The following is a 10005-nucleotide window of genomic DNA, read 5'->3' as shown; positions in this document are numbered from 1 at the left end:
GAAAAGACCAGGTGAGGAAACAGCGAGAAGGTGGTTATCTGCAAGCCAAGGACAGAAGACTTGGATGGAAGACCTGAAACCATAAAACTCCTAAAAGAAAACATAGGCCATAAGCTCCTTGACATAGGTCTTGAAGACTTTTTTTTTTTTTTTTTTTTGCGGCACGCGGGCCTCTCACTGTTGTGGCCTCTCCCGTTGCGGAGCACAGGTTCCGGACGCGCAGGCTCAGCGGCCATGGCTCACAGGCCCAGCCGCTCCGCGGCATGTGGGATCTTCCCGGACCGGGGCACGTACCCGCGTTCCCTGCATCGGGAGGCAGACTCTCAACCACTGCGCCACCAGGGAAGCCCGGTTTTGAAGCTTTCAAGCCTCATCTCTAGAATGGGGATCGCTGGGCTTCCCTCGGCGGGCTGTGAGGCTCAGACAAAGCGCTTGGCAAGCGGTAAGAGCGCCGTGAATGAGTAACTATAGCATTAATAATAACTTACAATATAAATAGCCGAACATATATTGCATTTAAAAAACACTATGTCCAAAGAGTTTAATTTAATCCCACAGCATCCCTTCAAAAAACCATTATTAACTCCCAGCTTTCTATGAGGTACTCTGCAGAATTCAAAGAAATCATTCCTGCTTTCAGTCAGCTTGTGGTCTTTCAGTATCACTTAGACGTAAATGACTAAATCGAGGTCCCCCAGCAGAAGTGTGGGGAGTGAGAGGGATTCCAAGGAGAGAGAGGGTTTACTGACTAATGAGTGGAAGACACTTTGGAAGGGAGGGTGTCCCAGACCACCAGGTGTAAACTGCTCAGGATTATTCCTCACACACAGCCAAGTTTCCAGTTTAAAATTTCCCACCAAATTCACTGACTAGAGAGAGCTGTTCCGAGAAGCACACCACAAACAGCGAAGGGAAAAAGGTATCAGATCACGGTGTTTCTAGAACGTACTTTTGCATTAACTTGTGCTTTAGCGAAGAGCGTGATTAATGAAAGCAACATTCTATCCACCAGTCCTCTACTTGAGAATTGCTTTATATTCTAGAAATCTTCCCTTTTAAAATATGCCTGTAAGACATTGAATAACTAGACTTGTACATAACGGGAACCTTCACTAACTGTACGTCTTCCTGCTCAGTACTCCACTTTCAGGGAAAAAACAAGTAGTAAATTCAGAAAAACAAATATGCTTTATTAACGTTTTATTTATTTATTTATTAAAAAAATTGTTTTTTGGCTGCGTTGTGTCTTCGTTGCTGTGCGTGGGCTTTCTCTAGCTGCGGTGAGTGGGGGCTACTCTTCACTCTGGTGCGCCGGCTTCTCATTGCGGTGGCTTCTCTTGTTGCGGAGCACAGGCTCTAGGCGCGCGGTCTTCAGTAGTTGTGGCACGCGGGCTCAGTAGTTGTGGCTCACGGGCTCTAGAGCGCAGGCTCAGTAGTTGTGGTACGTGGGCTTAGCTGCTCTGCGGCATGTGGGATCTTCCCGGACCAGGGCTCGAACCCATTTCCCCGGCATTGGCAGGTGGATTCTCAACCACTGCGCCACCAGGGAAGTCCTATTAACTTTTTAAAAAGCAATTTTAGCGCATGGCCTTGACTTGGTGCACACTCCACCCAATCTTATACACACTTAGCACCATAAAATGAGGATTTGTGTTCAGAATGGTGACTCTGAGGCATTATGGGTACCCCAACATCAAAAAGGTTCATTTCACTTACTATACTACATTTTTTAAGGTGAGATAGCAATTTGCAATATATATTTTTAAGATTTCAACTTATGTTCCAGCTAAAGGGGCTTTCTGGTTAATCCTTACCCCAAATGAAAATTTAATTTAGCAGAATAGCCCATTCCTGAGGCAGCCTGATTACCTGAGGGTTTATTGTATCTCACAGAAATGTTTCATACGTGATGTTCACCTAAAGGCAGATTTCAAAATGGAAACGTGAGTAAGATCCTCTTAGCTTTTCTAAAGTTATGGAGCTCCTCTTAAGATTTTTCCTGTCTAAAATTAACTCCAATTCCATCCTGCTGCTAATAATCAAAAACAATTTAAAGTTTGATCATGTTTCTATTTCAGAGCAAGCAGGCTTCAAGTTTTACAGTTCTGACATGTGTATCTATAACCACAGGAAGTATTCTTTGACAAAACACATACTAAAGATTGCATAGCATGCTAACTTTCCTCCCATTTTCCTTTTATGCTAAATTGCACTTGACTTTATGGTGTTACCTCATCTGTTTTTCTTTAAACAATTAGGTAACGCATAGCTGTTTCCTGAAATCCAGATTGTTATTCAGAGCTAGAAGCAGGAGAATTGTATTGATCAGACGTGGACAGTATCTTACTTTTTTTGGTTTGTATGAACTTTACTCTTTAAAAAAAACAAAATCCTGGCTTTAAAAAAACAAAATCCTGTCAGTCCCTGAAAGATGGATGAAGAGGTAATGGGGAGGTACTTTGGAGTTTTGGTAAGAAATTACCCTGCCATCTTTCTCTCCCTTCTCCCTGTAGACAGAATGTGGATAAGATGAAACACTGAAATCTGCAAGTCCACCAGCATTTGTTTTGAAATTCTTAGAGTGAGTTCATAAAGGCCTCCTTGCTAACAGTCCTCTGTTCTCTTTGGCAAACTCATAAAGGTTTGGTGTTTCCGTCCATCATTAAAGATGTATTAAGTGTCTGCTGTGTCCCGGGGACACAGGAAAAGGCACTGGAGTCACAGAGGAAAATCAGACATGGTCCTGCCCTCAGGCTGTTTACATCCGAGCTGAGAGGATGACACAAAGAGCAATAAAGCTCATTACGTCAGTGGAATACGTACAGCACTAATGACTAGTTTTCTAGCAAAAAGTCACTTGAGGGCAGGAACCGTGCTCATTTCTGGCTCCCTGTAGAGCACTCTCTGTGTAGTACGTCAGCAATAAAGATTCATTCAATGGAACTGAACGTACAAAAACAGAACCGTTTATCTCTCACAAACCAATTTACCCAACTTTTCTATTTCTGATATGGGCACCATCTTCTTTGCCGCTACCCATATCCAAACCTGTAGGTGACACTGGAGGCCCGTTCTCCTCTGCCCCCATATCCAGGAATGCCCATTCCTTTTGGGCTTTTCCTCTCAACTTGTCCTAGACTAGTTCACTCCACCCCAGTTTGAGTTATTACCATTCTAAGTGTCGCAAACTTTTTTTAAAATTTTTATTTTATATCGGAGTATAGTTGATTTACAGTGTTGTGTTAGTTTCTGGTGTACAGCAAAGTGATACAGTCATACAAATACCTATATCCATTCCTTTTCAGATTCTTTTCCCATATAGGTCATTACAGAATAGTGAGTAGAGTGTCCTGTGCTCTACAGTAGGTCCTTATCAGTTATCTATTTTATATATAGTGGTGTGTATATGTTAATCCCAATCTCCCAGTTTATCCCTCCTCCGTCTAGTCACTCCACCCCAGTTTGAGTTATTACCTTTCTAAGTGTTGCAGACTTCTTTTTTTAAATTTATTTTTACATTTTTATCTTTTATTTTTGTAAGTGTCGCAAACGTCTGACCGCTCTTTTTTTCTTACCTTTCGGCGTTCTTTGGTACAGGCACCAAATGAGTCATCCCGCCACCGTGATGATGTCCACACTTAATTCCTGTATCTCCTGGTCTTATCTCCTCAGGATCCTCTGCAGGCATCCTTTGCTCCTTCTAAATGGAGTATCTCCTGTCCTCCTGGAGTCCTCCCACTTTCCCCCTCTCTGTCCTCAGTGTTCTAAGCTCCCTCCCCATCTGTTTCCAGCTTTCAAAATCCTAGTGTTTGCGTCATTTAGGGGTTTTGGTTGCAAGAAGGGAGAGTACCTCTGGCTATCTTAAGCAGAACAGGGACTTACTGAAGGATATCAGGTAGTTCGCAGAGGGCGGGGCTGGAGGAGCTGGGAGAGGGGGGAGACCAGGAGGGTTCATGGCCTCCGTAGGGAAGTTCTGGGATCCTTCCGGCAAAAGCAAACTCCATCTCTTCCTCCCTGGCCTTTGGTACCCTCTCCAGTTTCAGAGTCCTGAGTGGGAGGAGTTTATTGGCCCATCCCAGGCCATTTGTTCTCACGGGGCGTCTGGGAGTAGAAAGGCTGAGGAGGCCACTCTGCTTCCTGCCAAGGCCAAGGCTGGAGAGAAGGAAGGAAGAAGTCGAATTGCAATGACTTTCTCCCAGGAGCTGAGATGCCTGGTGGCCTCTTGGCCAAGCCTGACGTCACTGGAGGAGGAGCTCCCTCGGGAAGGAGATAAGTTTCCTTCTGAACCTGGTGATGTTGAAAAGCTGAGGAGCTGCCCAGAGGGGCTGCAGATGAGCAGGAAGCTGTCTAAGCCTGCCGATCTGGGAGTTAATCACTGAACGTCAGGCTGGAAACGTACAAAACATGACCAACTCTCTTTAAAAAAAGGCACGTATCAGAAGAAAAACAAAGGGCCAAAGTGTGCTTTGGGAATATGACTTTTAGAGTTTGGGAGGACAGCATGCCCGACAAGGACAGACATGGGCAGGACCTGTGGGCAGGTCGAACAGACAACCGCATTTCAGGAAATAGCACAAATGCCATGTGCTTCGGAAAACTGCATGGGATAAAGACCGAGAAAGAGACATTGGGTTTTAGATAATGTCCTTGGTGACTTTACAAAGAATCAGAGAAGGGGCTTCCCTGGTGGCGCTAGTGGTTGAGAGTCCGCCTGCCGATGCAGGGGACACAGGTTCGTGCCCCGGTCCGGGAAGATCCCACATGCCGCGGAGCGGCCGGGCCCGTGAGCCATGGCCGCTGAGCCTGCGCGTCCGGAGCCTGTGCTCCGCAACAGGAGAGGCCACGACAGTGAGAGGCCCGCGTACCACACACACACAAAAAAAAAATCAGAGAAGGATGAGGACTTCAACTCCTGATTCAGCGAAGGTTGCAACACAGACAAGCAGTAAAAAATTGGGTCAATGTTGTTATACCCATTTTGAGTAAACTAATTTAAAATTGGGCCAGACCACTTACTATAATTCTGCTTTCCTTATTAGGAAGACAAAGTTTTCACAAAACAATGGACTGAGGGAGCTTCTTTCTCAACACCACGGAGCAGGTGGCTGTCCAACTCCCTGACTTTGGACCCATCCTGGCTCAGTGCACTGTATCCCCCCCAGCCACTGACCACTGACGGCTTCCTACTGCCAGGAAGCATGCCGGGGACTTACAGGGGAGCGAGGTAAATATTATCTCCGCATTTGATAGATTTTAGATAGGTTCAGAAACACTTGTTCCGGAGCTGAAGAAGCAGAGAGTCAACCACTCAACTGCGACTTCAAAGTTATACGGGCTCCAAGGACCCTCCTTGGGTACTTCTGTTGGGGAACAAGGAAGGGGATGAGCCATTCGTTCAGTGACAACACCTTGTCACCTTGGGTAAACTATTATTGCTTTAATATAATGAGAAACCAGGAGCCTAAGAAGGAATCTCATTAACATGGATCGGGGCTATTCCACCAGGAAATCAGAATCATTTGAATACTAGGATTTCCTTTTGGGAAGCCATATGGGGAGGGGATTGATGACAGACATCTGGATACATGTGCCTGTTTAAGGAACCTTGCGTCTTTCCCCCTCCTCTGGGGTTACAGGTAAGCATGTGGCCAGGTGACCGGAGGGTCCCACTACCAGTGACAACTCCTTCTGGGGCCCACATTCCTACAGCTCCTTCCAGGATTCTGCCCGGTGGGCGGGCTCGAGCTGGACACGAGGGAACTCAGGCACACACTTTGGGTTTCCTCCCCTGCTTTTAAGAAGTGCTTCCGACGATAATAGAGAGTCAAAAAGTGTCTGGTTGGGAAAGTAAATAGATACAAGGCAAATAAATAAAAATGCCCAGAAGCAGTTACAGAGAGGAAGTGACATTTTTCTGTAAGTCACTTTTCTGATGGACCGCAGGCCTGCCTCGCCGAGGGTGCCAGGCGAAGGCTTCCGGGAGGGGGGCGGTGGCCGAGCCCCAGGGCGTCCCGATAAGAAAATCAAACAAAAAGACGATGGAAAGACCACCCGCCGGTCCTTCGATACCGAAGTTGCTGCCTTGCTCGCCTCTCCCGTCCTCCTATTCGCTCCGCCAGCGCGCAGGGTCGGAGCGGAGCCTCCCCTCCCCTCCCCTCCGCGCCCCGCTCGGCTCCGCGCAGGGTCCCCCGGGCCGGGCTGCGCCCCCGGCCGAGCCGCGAGCCGCGAACCCCGCGCCGGTCCCAGCGCCGCCCGAGCCCCGCCGCCGTGCGCGCCCAGGTGGGTCCCGGGCGGCGGGCGCGCGGGCCTGGGCGGCCCCGGCGGCGTCACGGGGCGGAGCGGAGGAGGCGGAGGAGGAAGGGCGCGCGGCGGGCGCTGCCGGGAGGGGCGGGGGCGCCGCGGCGGGAGCGGAGGCCGGAGCAGAGCGGGCCGGCGGGCGCGGGGCTCGGCGGCGGGGGTCGGCCGGGCCCGCGGGGTCCGCCCGGGCCTGAGCGTCCGCCGAGCGGCGGGAGGAGCGAGGGGCGCAGACAAAGAGCGGCGCCTGGGCGGGCGCAGCGCGGCCGCCGCCCGGGACCCGCGCCGCTGCCCCGGCCTCGGCGGGCGGCGCGCGAGGTAAGCGGGGCCGGGGCGGGGACCGGGGACCGGGGACCGGGGCGGGGGCCGCCAACTTGGGCCGCTCTCGGAGTTGCGGCGCCGCGGGGCTGGCGGGGCGGGGCGCGCCGGGGCCGGGGGCCGGGTGCCCTCGCGGCCTGGCCCCGCGGCCGCCGGCATCTCCGGCTCGTCCCCTCCCTGGGCCGGGCGGGCTGGGCGGGCCTGCGCGGCGGTCCCGGGACTGGGCCCGCGCGGGGGCGCGGAGCGGGGGCCGGGCTCGCCCCCGGGGAGGACCGCGCGGATCGCAGGCTCCGCTCAGGACGCGGGAGGCGAGCGCGGCCCACGGAACTTCTGTGGGTCGCGACTGTTTGCGAACCCTTGCGGAGCTGCTGTCACTTGGCGTACGGGAGGCTCTCCGGGCCGGGGCGCTTTGTGCCGGAGCCGGGCTCCGCATCCTGTCCGAGATCACCGGCCCCGGAAACAAAGTTTCTCACGATCGCGCTGCCCTGGGCTTATTCTGGGCGATCGAACCACCCAGCGGTTCTGGAAGAATTCGGTGTGTGACTTGAGGGCGTAGACGGTAACTCCCCTGGTGAGCGCAGTCGGCGTGGAGTGTGCGGGGGGTGTGATCGCAAAACGCTTTCGTTTGTGGACCGTGGAGATCGCCCTGGAAGGGCTGCGCGGGTGCCCGGGGGTTCCGGACTCACTGGCGTCTCTACAGCGCGGGGGACAAAGCAGGAGCGGGCGCGGGTCGGCCTCTGGCACCCAGGACAGGTCAGGTCGGCAGTGTCCCCCGTATTTGGCTTTGTTTATTTTGCCAACAGGTTTAAGGCTGAACCTGGCAAGTTTGCGTCTGCACAGCGGGATGAGCAGGCCGCAGCGCTGGGCCCGCGCAGGCCCACCCCTTCCTTTGACCCCAAAGAAACTGCACCGTGAGAGGCCACCGGGTGTGGCTTGCGGGACCCACAGGTAGGGGGGTCCTTACCTGGTCCCGGCCCAGTGTGGCTTTCTCCTGGGCTTCGCCAAAGGGATTTTGGTAGGAATGAGAGTTATTCAGGGTGTGTTTCATCCCACTGCATTTGATATCGTAAGCAACAGGACTTAAAACGACTGAAAATGAAATTAATCTGGGTTGCTTTAACTTATCAAAGCAGACCTAAACTTTGCTTCTGAACACTCCCTTAATTCATTTACCCAGGGGCCCTAGATGAACGGGTAAATTAATGACAGGATTCAGGCATGGGTGGTGGGGTCGTATAAAGAGGGTAGCAGCCAGTGAACACGAGCAGATGGAGTGGGCCTAACCAGGAGACTGAGCTGTCGGTGTAGGCTTTTAGGTGTTTGGAACAGGGGTTTCCCCAGATGTGGGTGTTAACCGTGTTTCTGAATTAGTGACCAGGAGGGAAAATCCTACTGTGATGTTTCTCTCCTCCAGGTTGGTTAGATGTAGTTTTGAAGAAAGTGGCCGGATCTTAGTGGTCCTCTGGCTGCAGCTAGTTGAGGCTGAAATTGGGAACTTAAAGCAGCTGTGAGCTGGTAGTAACCTAGAGGCCTCACCTGGGCCCCGAGCTTCTCAGCTGCTACCTAAATACTCAGCAGGATTGATTCTGGGCCACGGGATGACATTGCCATCTGGAGGATAGGCTGACCCGTCCCCTTCGCTCCCCATTTAAGGTGGGGCCTGATGAAGGTGATCGCAACTAGCTGTGCTCATTTGTCAGGCTTTGAGGTTTTCTTTATTACGTGCCCTGTGCTTCAGTTCTCTTCATCCCTCATCTCTTTGAAGCTGCCACATTTCCCAGCCTCTGTTAAAATATTTGCATTGGGCGATTATTGAGGTTTTCCAACAAACAGATCACATGTACACAGTATTTGAGACGTGTTATCATCCACTGTAAACATACCTGAAGTCTTTCTTGTGTGTATACAAACTGGCTAACCTTTTAAAATACCCTGAAGTCTTCTCCATTGCCCAGAATGACCTGGAGCTTTTTCCTCGGTCACTTCATTAGCATTGCCTCGATGAGGCTGGGTTACACGTGTTTCTCCGGGATACGCATGCTTCTCACTGCCCAGAATGGCCTCCCGTGAACCAGGGGAGAGGGCCGGTGACATGCCTCTCCTATATGAAAAATTAAGAGGAAGATTGCTCGCCAGAACTGCAGGGTAGGGTAGTGGACCATGTTTGGAAATCTAGTAAGCTAACTTTCTTCACAGATGAACTGGAAACTCCCCACGACTCAAATCCGAGGCTTGCAAGATGAGTTTTCCCATCCAGATGAGTTGCAAATGGCCCTTCCAAAATGTTTCTCTTTCCTAAAATGAGTGATGGAAACCCTTTGTGGCCTGTTTTCAAAGGCTAAAAATGACATCGTGCTGATACTGTTAAATACTTGAGTTAAGACAGTTTAGAAGGAGGTCGAGAGCCATTTAACGGTTTCAAAGTATGGAGCTAAAGTAAAGATAGTTTCTTGTTTCTTCAGGCCATTTTAGTAACACAGTTTTAAAAATGAGGCTGTTTTTTTCTTTTCCTGCGTTTCACTTTGAATGGATCCCAAAGTGTGTCAATTTCTGAAGGTATAATTAACATTAACCAGTTATAACTCCCTCCCCCAACACACACACGTGCTTTTGTCACAGTTGGCCCCGTGGCTTGTGTTCGTTCCTTGTACACACGGATGCCCAGAAAATACTGATTGAACACGTGAATATCGAGTTCTGAGCCTGTCAGTCATTAAGGCTCTAGGTTCCTAAGGTTTTGCTTCCAGCACGTCCAGGTCCAGACAATGGGAGGATTTGGTCTGGTGGCCTCTCTATTTGGTAAATTCTCTGTCAAACGAATCATTTATAGCCCTGAAGCTAAAATTAATTAAAAAAAAAAAAAGCAAGACGAAAAGCAAACCAGCTACATCACCCCCTGGTGGGATGCCTAAATATTTTACTTTTCAATAGGTTGTCTGTCCAGGTTAGCCTGAACTGGAAACTCTGGACAGAGCATTTGTTATCCCGGCCTGGTAAGCTAGCCATGTAGTGTCCTCTTACCTCTTTTTATACCATTTTTAAATGTTTTTAAGAAAAGAAGCTTCAAGTGCACTCAATCGAAATACTACAATTTCCTCTTTTGAGAGTTTTGGAAAGTGGGATCGTTTTGCTGGTTGGTAGTTAAAGGAAGATCTGAAACACCCAAGTCAGATAAAAATAACGGGTACTAGTGTTCAGATGGAAGATTATGGCTTACCAATTAGCTTTCCCATCCACCACCATACTTAGTATCGAAATAACATGGTGACGTGGGCTCCGGCCCTGATGTCTGTGTGAGGACCCTGGAGCCCAGAGACAGTGGCGGGGTGACAGAGCCCCCTGGCTGCTCAGCAGGAGGAGACGACCCCCAGAGGTGCTGGGCTTGGTAGTCCC

The 10005-nt window shown here is 50.5% G+C and overlaps 1 protein-coding gene and 1 long non-coding RNA gene across 8 annotated transcripts in view; one reads left to right on the top strand and one right to left on the bottom strand.

The window, feature by feature from the left end:
• Positions 1-1169: 1169 nt before the first annotated feature.
• LOC125960863 (uncharacterized) lies at positions 1170-4687 on the bottom strand. Its single transcript, XR_007470960.1, has 2 exons — positions 3576-4687; positions 1170-1560 (listed from the first exon to the last, which is right to left on the bottom strand). It is a non-coding gene; the product is annotated as an uncharacterized LOC125960863 (long non-coding RNA).
• A 1784-nt stretch (positions 4688-6471) lies between these two features.
• The window catches only part of NCK2 (NCK adaptor protein 2), a 133172-nt gene continuing 129638 nt past the window's right edge, over positions 6472-10005 (top strand). For 6 of the 7 annotated variants that reach the window (XM_049696182.1, XM_049696180.1, XM_049696176.1 and 3 more), the window contains exon 1: positions 6472-6612. The gene's annotated coding sequence lies outside the window, so the exon portion shown is untranslated. Of the gene's footprint in view, positions 6613-7415; positions 7561-10005 lie in introns of all 7 variants that reach the window. The other variant, XM_049696178.1, reaches the window with a different exon arrangement.

The sequence above is a fragment of the Orcinus orca genome, chromosome 13 (assembly GCF_937001465.1).
Source record: "Orcinus orca chromosome 13, mOrcOrc1.1, whole genome shotgun sequence".
Classification (NCBI taxonomy): Eukaryota; Metazoa; Chordata; class Mammalia; order Artiodactyla; family Delphinidae; genus Orcinus; species Orcinus orca.
The sequence above is the reverse complement of the archived record's forward strand: the minus strand, read 5'-3'. Positions and strand labels throughout refer to the sequence as shown.